This window comes from Odontomachus brunneus, unplaced genomic scaffold, assembly GCF_010583005.1.
Source record: "Odontomachus brunneus isolate Ranch 3 - 2012 unplaced genomic scaffold, Obru_v1 Obru_scaffold_126, whole genome shotgun sequence".
Lineage (NCBI taxonomy): Eukaryota > Metazoa > Arthropoda > Insecta > Hymenoptera > Formicidae > Odontomachus > Odontomachus brunneus.
The window spans coordinates 608,468-623,537 of NW_022639576.1; the positions used below are offsets into that span (position 1 = coordinate 608,468).

The window sequence follows — 15,070 nt, forward strand, 5'->3', positions numbered from 1 at the left end:
TACAAGCACACTCACCGTCCGTATTTTGGAAGGATTGTCGACATATGAAGAGAAAGAGAAGGAAAGAGAGAGAGAGTGTGTGTGTGTAGCTGATTGACTCCCTGGGGCAAATCTCCTCAAGCGTATGAGCAATATACAATTGTACAAAGTAATAATAAAATGAAAAGAAAAAAAACAAACAAAGTTGAAACAAGACTAATGTACAAAAGGAGAGAAAAGAAAGTATACAAGAATAGAAAATTTGCTAAAATTAAACATTAAATGCAAAACCAATTTCAGTAAGCAAAACACGCACGTAAACACATGTATCTAAAGTGTTATGTCTAAGGAGTGCAAACAAAACGGTGAGATTACACGTTGTCAAAGTCAAAAACCATTTCGTTCTAGTAAATACATAAAGTATTTGTTCTTAAAGCTACTCAGGGAAATCCTAATGTCGGGTGGTATTTAGTTCCACAAATCTACAACAATGTATTTAAAAGATTTTTTGTGAAGTTCTGAAAGAGAGAGAGAGAGAGAGAGAGTGAGGGGGGAGAGAAGAAGAGAGAGACGAGTCCTCGTGCGGAAAAAATTGCACAAGGATCGTCGTACTCGCATCTCCAGATCTTGGATTGTTAGCAGTATTAGATCGTTCGAGGAAGTCCCGGCCTCGCGACGGAGCTCCGGGACGATTGTTCCTGGAAGATGCACACGCGCGTGATCCAAGTGCAATTTAACATGACTTCACTGCGAGTCTATTAATCGAAATGACCGAGTCGTTCCTCGGATTACCGATTCGCGGAAACCTCGCCTCTGCTTTTAATGAAAAAGTCAGCGGTTCAAGGTAAACGTCGTGCGGAAGGATCAGTCGTGGCAGGATCGTCGTTATCGGTCGCTGTATGCCTGCAGCGACCTGATCGAATCGAAATGGAGCGTCGCGTATAAATAAAATGCTACGAATCGCGACTCCGAGACGAAAGAGTTGCGCGAATCAGTCGAGTCATTAGACCTCTTACAGCCTTGCTGTATTCCGAGCAAGGTTACGGCGTTCGTATCGTAGATCACCGCAAACTCTACACACGTAGCGGGCGTCGCTTAGAAGAACCGTTTCCCCCCGGAACGTTACCGATCCGAGGCGGTCGATAACCCTCTCGCTGCGAGTCCAATTACAATGGAAAAGCTTTCTCGCGCCGTCATCGGAAAAGAAATCCCGTATTCGCTTCTTCCCACCAACGATCACCGATTTTATCGCACGCTACCGAGAAGAATTATTTACGACAAACGTCACGAGGGGCGCGTTAATTATAATCATATATGGTAATTGCATATTTATAAGAACAGTCGCGATTAACGTGGCAGCGATCGTGTTACTGGATATCCGCTGGATGTCGGAAGTCATTGGAATAACAATCGCCGCGACATCGCCTTTTCTTGCTTGCCACCGCGCGCGATGCATCGTTAGCGCTAATTGCGTCAAACTGTTGGAAAGGTGCATTTCGTTGAAATTGAAACATTCTCTTCTTAGCGAATGCGCTTCCCGCGTACGGAAAATTTCACCAGGTGCAAAACCGCCGTGTAATTTAGTCGATGATCGCGCCGATCGTTCCCGAAATCATTATCTACCTTGCCTGCGCACGCTTCAGACAAAGTACCGAATTTATTTCGTTACCTCTGACCACACTGCCGCTTCTTTCGCTCTTGGAAACTCGGCGCGATAATCGCCATCTTTGTTCAAACTGCAAATTCAATTTGTAATCGAGGGATCGGACCTTTCGTAAGTATTTGTCGACATTTCTTCTGAAACACGACAACACGACAATAGAGTCGTGGCTTTTCATCGAATTTGTACAAGGTATCCCTGTTTCCGATTCCTACATCGGACTATTCGTCGACATTGCCCGGGTCGAAAGACCTCTCCGTCGCGTATCGAGATTTCGACGCGAATATCCCGAAAGTCCCGAGCAAGTTTGACACAGGACGTAGAAAGACGAAAGGAATTTCGGAGAAGATAGCGGGGCGAAGGGGTGAGCGGGAGGAGCGAGCGGATGCGGGAAGCAAAGGGGTAAGAGGGAGGAGGGGAGAGGGGAAATACCTGTAACACGCCTGTATACGCGAGTCTGATAAAGCGTCTCGGGCTCGTAATAAGAGCCGGCGGAAAGTTAGCTGAACCGTGAAGCTCAGACTGAGAGAGGGCCGAGAGTTCCAGGAACATCGTGTTCCCTCGGAGAGAACTCCATACTCGAGAAAGCCGAGGGCTCGCGCTTCTTTTGCTCCTTTCTATCCGCGCGTCTTCCACCGTTCTTGCTCGTTTGGTCCGGCGCGCGCGATACAACTTTACCGGACCGTTTCATTCGCACCGACTAGAATCGGCATTCTCGAAAAGAGAGGGGGACACATTTTGGTTGGCATATCTCAGCCGCTCTCTCGGCTCCCGGCGAATGAAGGAATCGAAACTTTCCCGGTTGATCGGCCTCGATCGAGAAGAGAGAAAAGAAATTCACTCAACTTATCATGCGACGATTGAGAATGATAAAAAAAGGAATTGGGATGTCAGCGCCGGGGTCATTGACCCCATTCGGAGCTTCATTCGAACCATCAACGAATACGTTCTTTGTCGAGAACCATGTTTAATTCGTTCTGAGAATCGAAGAGGCCAGCAGGCAGGCAGGCAGACAAGCAGGCAAGCAGACGGCTTCTATCAGTCCTCTTCCACGGGGTAACTCTTTACCGTTCTTCTTCCTCTTCACTTGGCTTCTTTACTCTCCATTACTCAGGATAGGCCACGCTTCTTCCTCCTTCGCTTCTCCTTCCTTCTTACTCTCTTTGTTTTCATTCGTATTTGTGTACAATTGTTCGTTGTTGTTTTCATACCATTGCGATTTATTTATTTGTTTAACGATATCTCTCTACTTGATCGATTTGTTAAATATTGATGAAAGGGTTGTTCATTCTCGGAAGTGGCGAAATCAGCAGCCGATCATCTTCCGTCGAATCTCCTTGGCGATGCGCGACGTTTCTCGTTTTCTTTCTCTTCTTCGAGTCCTTCTTTTATGTTTTATTTTCCCTTGTTTTCTCTCTCTCTCTTTCTTCCCCTTCTTCACCAACTCATACCTTCTCCTTTCTCACTCTTCTCCGATTCCTTTTATAACCAAAGCGCGCATTCATGCTTCTACGAAATCATTGAACCGAGCCGTCTTTTTTGCCTGTCGACTTTCTTCGGCTTCATGTGTGTTGTAAATCCACGAGAATATTTTCCATAACAAATAACACACAGTGCTTTACACGCGCGGTATCACTTTCATTCCGTTTTTACATAAAAACTTGTGTAAATGTAAATGAATAATATTATCGTGTAATCCGCTAGTACGATCGCACATGCGAAAATAATGAAAATGGCCGCGTGGATAACGAGATTCATTCACGAGTACTTTTTATCGTGTCCCGTTACAAAATTTTAATTGTACATATGCAAATCAATATATTTTGCAACACACGGCAATGCGCTTTACGCGCATATACACGCAACAATTTCCAACAGTCCAAAAGTTTCGTTTAATGTATCAAAACGATCCATCTATTTTTTAGTATATTTTACTAATTTTTTAGTTTTGTTTTTGATTCATAATTCTTCGTAATATTGCCGCACACATTCTTCACATACGGCCAAATATGATATTCCAATTGAATTCGAAGCTCGACGCGAATCGCGAAACATTTGGTCATTGTCTCGGTCACTCGATAAATCGTATGATGTGTATATAATCGTATGACGTGTATATAATCGGTTTAATTTTATACAACTTTAAATTTCATTTATAACCTATAATAATTTTCGTTTTTTTTTTTCGACCAGATGTCGCAATTTCTCGTTTACTTCCATATATCTTGAGTCATTATTTTCTTTATTATGGTTTTGCACGAAAGAGATACGTTCCAACGTGCAATTTATTACACTTTGCCTTTTTTTCAACATGTTTGCTTCTTCAGGTAGCAGCTATTAGAAGTTTCGATCCAACTGGATCGATGAATCGAAACGGAGCGTGGAGTGTAGGCGCATCCGTGTCCGCGCGTATGGATACGTCACGTTTGTCGAAGAATCTCTGTATCGGTCGTGACAAGGGCTATTTATAACATTCTCTTGCTGACACAGGAGGTTACATAAGCCTACATTATTCATATCGTGCCTTTATGCTTCCTTCGTTACACGCGCACGCGTCTGTCGAGTCGACCGGCACGTGTAAATCGCAAGCGCTCACTTATCTTTGACATCGTTGACGTAGCGTCGAATAATCACCCCAACAATTGAGTAACTTCAATCGTTGAATTATTCGATCGTCACTAGCTGCCTCGAAGTCTGCATAAGTCGAAAAAAGCATGTTTCGCGAGCCCGCAAAATAACGACAAAATCGCGCTCTTTATAGGGTAAAAAGTGGACGGATTATTTTTCTAGAGAAATTTTCCGGAATTTATTCGTTTGCAATGTGTGACACAAGTATCTTTTTTTACTTAAATCGATAACAAAATGGAAGTCGCGTTAAGTATCAATCGGAAGTCCTTTAGGTTTTTAATCGAAATTATGCCTACGAAGAGAGTCACGCTGCGGAGTCGAATTGTCTCCGAGGAAACGAGAGGACGTCTCATTCGAATCGACTCGTGATATCGCTTATTGTACAATCTTTTCCGTTATGTTTTTCCTCGGCTCGGATTTGTCCCAATGCGATGGAATGGAGGAAAAGTAAGAGCCGCGTCGTTTAAAGGTTTTAGCGTTTCGACAGCGCTTTCAGGTACAATTAGAGCAGCCCCCTGGCTGCTGTTACATTCGTTTCGTGAAAACCCAGGGAAAGGAATACGCATCATTGACGAACAAAAATTGATTCATAACACGAGTCTGGTCTACAAGACACTGATATTTGGCGACCAATGGTCGGCGGTTTAAGGAAACGTTAGTCCGCGCGCGCGCAAGAGAGAGAGAGATACACACACACACACACACGCACGCACACGTACACGCGCACGCGCACACACAGCAGACAGACAGACAGACAGAGAGAGAGAGAGGGGGAGGCAAACTGGTCGATCGAAACATGCTTTTTCATCAAGGTTTTGCTATATTTTTCTCAATGGTGTAGCATTTTTTTCGGTTTCATCATACTTGCATCGTGAGTGCATGCACCACACGCGGCTTCCTGCGACGCCCACTGACGGTCACTTACAATTAACGTTCGAGTCGACTATATGACTCGTCACCGGCGCAAATTGCGTACTAGCAGCCGTAACTGCCGCGGCTGAATGGGGCTTAATGGTGGTGGCGGCTTAATTCATCAAAAAGGATCCTCTCTCTCGCTCTCTCTTTTTTCCTCTGTCCCCACTTTTCTCTCTTTCTCTCTTTCTCGCGACGATGTGGCTCATTGCACGTCGACGACGTCACGCCGCGAGTTTGATAGGCATTTGTGTCCCTTGGCGCGAGAGAGCTGTATACATTTCGCTTCTCTCCGCGCGCACGAATCAAATTACAAGTTGTACGGCTCGTTAAGCGCACGGCGTCATCGCAAAAATCAAATTTGCGGGGTAAGAGTCGACAAAACTTCCCCCATCGATAAGACTAAATTATCGCGCGGAATCAACGTAAGCGTATCGTCAACTTCTGTCAACGGTGAACGCAAGGCCGGCTCGTCAATTACCTGCGTAGACATCTTAGGCTGTTGGGGAATATAATGTTTATTCTGTTAATTATTTAATCGATACTGCACGATCTGTTGTTTTCTCACATCTCGAGAGAATTGGTGAGCTGACGGCTCGTCTATTCCATTTCAAACTGGAACACTGGCTCAAACAATAATTGCGAATTGAATCCATCTTAATCACACCCATTAAATGTTGCACATTTCCTCGAGCAATCGTCAACGAGGAATAAATTTAATCATGAAGGGAAGAAAATCGTCAGGCAGCTTCGATATACATACTGTGGATGCACCGCGGCTGTGCAATTTGTATATAATTACGCGTAGCTGTCAGCCAATGTACGCAGCGAAACCAATTTGCTTGTGGTTATACTCGGAATTCATGAATGAGGCGCCACGCAGTGTTCCCGAGTCAATGAAGTCTCCGTGTCGGGCGGTCGGTAATCGTCATTGTCCATTGAGGTTCCAGAATTTTCAGCGTCGCTTCCTACACGTCAGACACGCACGTCGAACGCGTTCGCGGTTGAACCTTCCCGCGGGTATACGGTGTCGCTGGTGTCGTTATTGGAATTCGCTGAAATGTAATCTATTGAAAAAGAGCCAAATATTCGAGATTGCAAAATTGCTTGGAACGGTGTTTCACTCGCGAACGTGGCAGCGCGTACAATTTTTATATATATTTCATCAGAGTTAGGAATATATTGTATTAGACGTTGTCGCGCACGACACGAGCGAGAATCATTGGTCGCGATTCACGCGGATAAATAAAATTCTATCCACGCGTAGCGCGGAAATTTCAAGGTATGCGCGGCCGAATATCGTCTCCTCCGTGTTTCATCTGCTTCCCACGTACGCGCGAGTTTCTCGCTAATTTAATGCGAGTCACTCCAATTACAGTCGTGCCCACTAGCCGCGAAACTCGCGAAACGAAATTGCCGTGATACTCGGAATTTATGAATGGACCGACGTACCTAGTTTCGCGCTGGTTAAGAAATTTCTGCGAAACATCCTATAAGCGTCGCCTGGCCGAGAGTTGCGCCGAGAGAGACACTCGAATCGTGACATCCTGGACTGTGATGCAACACTCGTCGCTTTACTCCGACTTTTTATTGTCATATAGCGTCATTTCAATTGCATCGTGCTAAGAGCCTACCTAAAAAAAATCCAGTTGAACTTTAGAAATTATAAGGAAATTATAAGGAGCTAGATATGTGTAACTCGAATTCGAATCGAATCGAAGTAAAATCTGATTCGATTCAAATTCGAATTCCTATAATTCGAATCCGAATAATTCGAAAATTTCGAGTCGAAAAGATTCGAATACGGATCGTGCACATTAGCATTAACGAAGAACTATTAAAAGACATTTAAAGATATTCAGCCTTACGGGAATTAGCATGACTTGAAAAGTTTGCTATACATTAAGATTTTCTTCAAAAGTATTAAAAGAAGATAATGGCTTCTAGATAAACTCTTACAACCAACTGTCGGATCGATATGCGTCGTTGCGCAGCTTTCAAAGCTGGAACTATATTCCATACACGTTTACCGACTATATATTATATATATCTTACCTTAAAATTGATATCACATGATCAATGTTATCTCTCTCTGTTGAATTCAATGATTATGTTAATTAAAAATTATTTTAATGATCCGATTCGATTTGGGTGAAATTTCATCGATTTGATTCGATTCGATTTGGGTGAAATTTCATCGGTTTGATTTGATTCGAATTTGAAATTAAAATCTGAGATTCGATTCAATTCATTAAAAATCATTTATTCACACATCTCTATAAAGAGCCATTTCTGAAACTTTGATTTTACAGTCATATAAAGTCTCAAGATCGTGTCTTATTCATAGACGTGTGAGTACCTAAAAGTATCGTCGCTTATTTTAGACGGGGCTTGTACATCGACCGAACGCGCAACAGCTGCCGAAGAGATTGCACGGTCGTCGCGTTCAGAGTCGATCGAGTGCGAATGTGTGTGTGTGTGTGTGTGTGTGTGTGTGTGTGTGTGTGTGTGTGTGTGTGTGTGTGTGTGTGTGTGTGTGTGTGTGTGTGTGTGTGTGTGTGTGTGTGTGTGTGTGTGTGTGTGTGTGTGTGTGTGTGTGTGTGTGTGTGTGTGTGTGTGTGTGTGTGTACGTATGTGAATGCGGTCGTCGCGTTGATTCGCGGATTTAACAATAATGACAAAGAGCACTGTGTTTCCGTGAGGATGCATATAATACCATGTGTTTGCGCGTCTCTTTTATTGTTGTTTGATTTTGTTGGCGGAAGCAAGGCACCAGATGTTGCACGGGATGGAATTGAAACCGTAATCGCGGTATCGACCGCAGAAAGCGCCTTTCTTTTTTCGTTCTTACACGACGTCGAAACTCCTCGCTGGAATTCCACCGAGTCATCTGTGTGACGCGATATCGGACAAAGAATGGAAACAGTGGACGAAATCCACAATATTAAATTAACATCCCAAGGCAGCGCTCAACGAGTACCAATACCCGATTTTCGTATTGCGATAGCTTTGGGATTTTGATAAATTCTTGGGATGCATTGCGAGCGTGTATTGTATACGATACTATATGATAGCTTCGGGACAAACCGTGCAGATTTTGATCAAAGGCTGTGACATAGTCGTATCGTTAGCGTACGCGTGCACAGCCCTCATCCCAATTATGGTTTCGAAAAGAATGCGATGTGATAACGTGACAGTAACGAAATATCGCCAGCATGTGATACACGCGATGATTTGAGCAGCATTATTATATAATGGCAAAGTGTCGCAAAGCGTTTCAGGTCATCGCTACATCGAAATGTCGACATTGCCGTTACGTTTACATTAACGTTTCGCGCGCGATTAGGATATGGAAATAATGATTCGAAAGCTTTGACAATAAACGCCGGTACAAATCACCCGTATGTCCCGGTCGAGCGCTCGCTCGCAAAGATGTTGGCCGTCCAGACGCGATATCGAATGCAGCGCTTGCAACAGGTCGACGTAAGGCTAGGTCAGTTAGGCTTACTTAGGTCACGTCACGTTGATTGCTATGCCGGCTTGTCCGTCGGTACCGATGGTAGTCCCTACCTGTTACATAGAGGCGAAATAAAGTCCGGAGAATGACAGCTACTCACGCTATATCCACCTGTTGAACTCGGCTTATGCCGTTTTTCCTCTTATCGCCACCTATCGCGATTACCATCGACAAAGAGAAACATTGATCAATTTTTCACAGGTCTATGCATACCTTAAGAAGACACTTGCTTCGTTCCAGACTTTGTCCCTTGGTTGTATTTCGCGACGAACGCAACTGGATGTCGCAAATTATTACGTGGAATAATCATTTTCCACGGAAATACGTCGAGGCATGAATCGCCGCATAGTCTTCATTCATGACTTTGAATCAAGATCACGTCAATGTTATGTTCGACACCGTCAGTTGAATCATTTCACGGATAAGATAATAATAATACTTTATTAGGCGCTGAGAGAAAGAGAGAGAGAAAGAGAGAGAGAGAGAAAATATGTATCTGACTAATACTGTAAAGCGGAATGTAGCAGGTGACGATAAAGAGAGAATTTTGTTGGCATCTATTTATAATATTTTACGATGCAGAGAATACAAGAACAACACGAAATTTTACAGTACAATAGCGAGGAAAAACCAGCAGATGGCGAGTTTTACAAATATTACCGTTGCGTGTGTGTAAAAGTCACTGTGTGATTGAAGACGTTACAAAGGTAACGTGAAGATTTGTTCTTTCAGAGGAAACGGGATAAGAGAGAGATGGCAAATTACTTGGACACTTTTTTCCTCTCCTTCCCTCTTTTCTCTCGTCGATTGAATTATTTGTCTTATTACTTTCCCCCGCGATAATAGTTGAAGTTTGTTATCGGCGTACATCCGGCCATGACTCTCTAAATAAATGCCACGACGCTCGTTACCCATCGGTGTACACGTGCTATTAAGCGCACGATGGCTTTCTAATGGCTCGTTTAATCTCATGTTCATTTGAAATTCAACGATCGCTCGAATCTCCACGGGTCGTAACCGGCGATGCCCTTTATCATTGCGCAATCAAAGTTGCCAATCATTGTCAAAGTTGCAACGACAGAGAGAGAGAGGATCATTAACCGCGATCCATCATCGCGGTCCATTTAGCCCCGCGATTTTCAGAGTTTCGATCGGCGGCGGTCTTGCCTCATCCATGTTTGATGTCGCTGCGACACCACGATAGCCGGAAGCGACGTCGGTAATAACTACGACGCTTCCCGCAATAACTCGAGTCGATTCGAGAGCAGGCTGCGGTGCCACGGTGAATCGCAGCAGTGGTGATCTCGACGAGACACGATAAAGGGCTTACGGGTCACGTAGGATACACACACCGTGTCCGTTTTTCTCCTCCAACGAGCCGGTTGCGTCGGGCCGTTGATTCATCGATCGCCTCGCGCTGATATTCCTCGTGACATTTAAACCAGTCGGCCCCACGGATCCGCGCGATCTCTCGGATCTATCTAATCCGTGAAACCGAGCGTGCGAGCAGCGTAACCATTATCTAATAACGACCCACGCACTGCACTGTGCAGTGCATGCCCCCGTGATGATTATTCCATTAATTTACAGTTCGATGTTTCTTGCTGTTCTCTAAGACCGCACGGAGGGAACAATTTCTCTCCGCGAGAATCGATTTCTTCGTCGAAAGCTAACTCGCGCACTTTCAGTCGACGGTCATCCAATACCATTTTGTGGATTTTCGTCACCATTTCTGGCGTGGTCACCTCATTTGGTCGACCACTGCAATGTTCGTCTTGGCAGCTCTTACGGCCTCTTTTAAACTCTGCCACTCAATATTTTATTGTTGTAAACGAGGGAGCAGACTCCCCCAGAGTAGAATCTAGCTCAGTTTTGATATTGGTTGGACTGAGACTTTTCAAATGAAAATATTGTATCACATAACGATGACCAATTTTCTCCATGTTTACAAATGTACTGAGAGCGTTCACTATTGATGGCTGCCAAACTAATACTAAACAACGTAGCGTCTTGAAACTTCAAACTTCAGCTTTGTAAGGTTGATGCTTTCGGCCATAATGATTTTTTTCAAACAACAACCGCCATCTATACGTCAGGTCGGGTACTTCTGGGACTACCCTCGTATATATCGCGATGTCACGCTCGTTGCGACCGCTCTGTGTGACAATTAGCCCGATCGTTAGTAGTCTAGTGACACAAACGACGTGTCACGGTGACGAGTCACGGACAGCGTGATATCGCGCGTCTCGGCGGATTGACCATTCACCATCGTGCACACGCTACCGATCTGAGAATGCAAAGAGATCGCAGGGAGACCGTGCGCGTCGTTATACGCACGCGTACGCGTGACGCTACTCTAATTCGAGATCGTTTCATGGCCGCGTTAACGTTTCGTCTATTTATTTCTCTCAAGGCTGTCGCGAGGTGAATTATATCGTACGCTTTACGGTGTTTTATTACTCCCATGATTTGCCCCATGATTGCGCGCTCACACCACGCGCACTGATTCGCTTTAATTCCTCGCGATTGAAAATCGTGTAATGTCACTTCGTTCTCGACCCTGCGAGAGAAAGGGGAGGAGAGAAAAATAGACGAAGGAAATAGACGAGAATGCGAGAGAAAAACGCAATCTGAGGGATTTTTCTAAGAGAATTTACGGGAAACTTCATTCACACAGTAGCATAGATTGCGTACAGACTTACTTCCGAAGTCTGCTTCGAGGAATTTAAAGCGCGCTGCGATGAATAATTGAAAAGCATCGTGTGCTCGTGGAGAGACAGAGAGGCAGGCGAGCGAGACGAGCGATGCTAAGAGAAACGAGGCGGAGAGAGAGAATCGGGTGACGGCGGCCATCGTAGGGGAGCGAAGAGGGAGACCCGGGAGGCCCGACAGACTGACGCCAGAAACCTCACCGAGCGAGACGTTGGTGTACCCGCGTGTCGCACGGTGTTTCACACGTACGTGTGTGTGTGTGTGTGTGTGTGTGTGTGTGTGCGAGCGCGTGTGTGAGCTGCTAGTCGCGCGCGTATAAATACGCCCATCTACGCTAGCTTCTCTTCTTCTTGTTCCTCTTCTTCTTCTCCGTTATGCGTTCCTCCTCTGCTCTCCTCCGCTCACCGTTCCTCGAGAACGTGGCTATTCGCCGTCATCTGGATTCCGGTGTGAATCATGACGCTCTCGGGCTGCTTAATCAGAGAACCGCTAGAAATTGAGTCGCGTGCATGTGTGCGTTTGCCGCGTATCTCGTAGCAGAGACGCCGCGAAACGCACACTCGCGCACTCTGCATGTGCGAATAAAAGTAGCGATTTGCTATGCCTGTATAATCTGTTATTAATAACGCACTCGTATTATCGGTGTCGGGATGTATTATTCTCTTGTCTCCCCCCTTCTCCTTCGCGAGAGTGGGAGGAGGGGGGGGAGAGAGAGAGAGAGAAGCAGCAATCTTCGATCGTTCGAGGGTAAGTTGAACGCGTCGTCATTGGGACGCGAGCATGATTCATGCATGCTCGTGGTGTGAAGCGAGAGATCGTTTGGTGTTGTGGTCACGCGGAAAGGACGAATGCAGCTTTGTCTGGTCAATTATACGTTATTTCGTGCATATTGTGAATTTTGAGGCTCTCGTTACGATGTATCGTTAATTTGAAGTATCGCGATGCTGAAGGAGACACGTGTCGCGAAGTAGAAAAGAAGTATTGTTGCGCGCGGACTTTGCTTCATCTTTATATTCAATACGCGGAAGGTCGCGCCGTTATGTCGCAAAGTAAACTCTGTCACCGTCAGTCGACGCGTTAATATAAAGCATTAATTCTACGAAACGCGCGGCGTTTCATCGAAGGAACGATCTGGGAAATAGCGACCGAAAAGAGTTTTTCTCTCTTCTTTTTTTTTTTTCTTTTTTTTTCGAGACCGATCAAGGACATCGCTGGATTTCTCCATCGACGACAGTTTGACGGGGGGAAAACGAGGTTGCGACAGCGGAGGACCAGGGTCATCTCACGTTCACCTCGTAACACGTTCGACCGAATTCTAGTCGTTGGTCTCCCGTTGCTTTCACGGAGAGTGGAGTCCGTTTTATGTGGCGTGCTTAATCCGATTCGTCAGAGGATGCTCTCGGCGGTCATCGCGCGCCGTTCTTTTCCTCCATCGTGACTCTGTTAGTTTCTTTGTGTGACGATAAAAAATAAATAAATAATTAAAAAATACATACACACACATATATATATATATATATATATATATATATATATATATATATATATATCCGCGCGAAATACAATATACAACTATATATTCGCGAAAAATTCAGTTATGCGTCACGATTCCAGAAGCAGAAGAATGCGGCTCAGTCGAACCTTGCGGAAACGAAGCCTGGAGAGACCACGCGGAAATCGGCATCGTAGTTTGCAGACCGCAAAATGCCTCGAGTTTCGCTCCTCTCTTTTCTTCGCTCTTTTCTTCCTTAGCTACGTTAGCTACGCCGTTGACGCGGTCAAAAATAGCCACGACCGACGTGTTCCAGCCAGGGGGGCTTCTAAAGATTCTCTAAAGGAAGCTCATACGATACAGTTCATACAGTCGATGTGGAGAGGCGTGCGAGTTTCGGGGGGTATGTCGCAGCACAATTCAAGTAAGTTCACTCTTAGCGAGAATAAATCTGCCACGACCCAAATGTCGCGTCTCTTGAGTGAGTCGACAGGCAACAGTAGCTAGTACTTCTTTGTTTCTAAACGAGTGAATCTTTGAGGGGAAGGACCGTTTATCTCAAATCAAATAAACCGGCAGTCTTCTCGCTGAGAAGTTTCGTCGTGTCTCCGCGCATATATGTGCAATTAGGGTAGCGATTAAGGATCCAATTAAATGTATTCCTTGAAATAGGCAACCAATTGGCTCGTCGCCTGTCTCGTAGACCTGCGAGACGAGGAAAATCTAGCGAAAAATCTTTGAATTAATATAAAAAAAAAGCGAGCCCGTAATAGGGGCTTCGCGTTAGACTTTGTAATGTTTTTCTCATATCGACCTCTAGTACTTTTACAGCTCTTGGCGCTCTCTCGAGAACATCCGGTACCCTCGAGGTAGTGTGATGTAGATGCCCCTCGATGAAAATCGCGTTCAATTACAAACAATAACACGCCAGTCGGTGCGGTGCGACGTATTCATTGCGCGAGCCTCGTGAATGGAGAACACGATGAAGCGCATTGTCGCGGCGATGACGGACAGTCGTTCTTCGTGTTCCTCAGCTAGGCTGGGCTAGGCGCGACTACGAGAGTGGGGAAGGTAGAAGAGGCGGTGTTGTATCACGGAATAGAGTTCTATTCCTAGATCCCGGGACACCCGAGAATAACCTCGCCTCGCGCGAGGGCTTCCCCAATCTTCGAGACACAGCCGTGCCGAGTAACTTGGAAGCGCTCTTTCTCCCTCTCTCTCTCTCTCTCTCCCTCTCTCTCTCTCTCTCTCTCTCTCTCTCTCTCTCTCTCTCTCTCTCTCTCTCTTTCTTTCTCTTGGCTCTCTTGGCTCTCTTCCGAGCCACACTCTGTCCTTTCACCCTTTGTCCGTTCGTTTGCAAGCGAAAGCACCGAAACTAGCTCGTATTCTTACGTTTGTACTGGTCGTTCTTTCGTATTGCGACGAGCCGTAAACCAGAGATGATGAGTACAGTCGCCGTCGGAAAATATAATTACAGAGATCCTACTCGGATCCTAAATGTTCGTGAATACTTGGAACACGTCGAATCCAAGCTCTGTTTACGACAGAAGGCGCTCGCGTTAACCTTGCTGATGTGTACGTTTGTGCACGGTGGCTGATTTCCATACAATTAAATACCAGACGCCCTCGGTAACGCGATGCTCATCGGGCCGTGCGGTCGATCGTGGATTTATTAGAAAACCAGGCCGAAGCGACCTCGCCCGGGACACGAAGCGGCGATTCCTTCCACGTACGCGCGCGAGCAATCGTTTCGATTTAATCAGGAGACGCGTCGCTGACTCACGGTACGTTGACTACAGACAGGACTCGCAGCCAGGAAATGCAGCGAACGGACGTCTCGAAGCTGCTCTTTGCTTTGAGATTCCTTGTTTGTTTACATGCCAATTGATATATACGTGAAATTACTAGTGGAGATGGATTCTCTTCGCGTTTCGCGCGTACAGAGAGGACGAATAAGTAATTGGCGAGCGTTCGGGTCGGGTTTTCGAACGAGGCACGCGTGGGCACGCCTCTCGCCTTCGAGGTACGCTCACGCGTGCATGCCACGGGATAACTCTTGTGTAAGAGAATTTACGATAAAGCCGCGGTCAGAACTTAACGCGCGGCTCGGCCTTTTCTCTCTCTCTCTCTCTCTCTCTCTCTCTCTCTCTCTCTCTCTCTCTCTCTCTCT

The 15,070-nt window shown here is 45.6% G+C and overlaps 1 long non-coding RNA gene across 1 annotated transcript in view; it reads right to left on the reverse strand.

The window, feature by feature from the left end:
- Positions 1-4,053: 4,053 nt before the first annotated feature.
- The window catches only part of LOC116849758, a 14,259-nt gene continuing 3,242 nt past the window's right edge, over positions 4,054-15,070 (reverse strand). Inside the window, exons 2-3 of the long non-coding RNA XR_004379200.1 lie at positions 6,632-6,813; positions 4,054-6,234 (exon numbers count right to left, since the gene is read on the reverse strand). This is a non-coding gene — a long non-coding RNA (uncharacterized LOC116849758). The remainder of the gene's footprint in view (positions 6,235-6,631; positions 6,814-15,070) is intronic.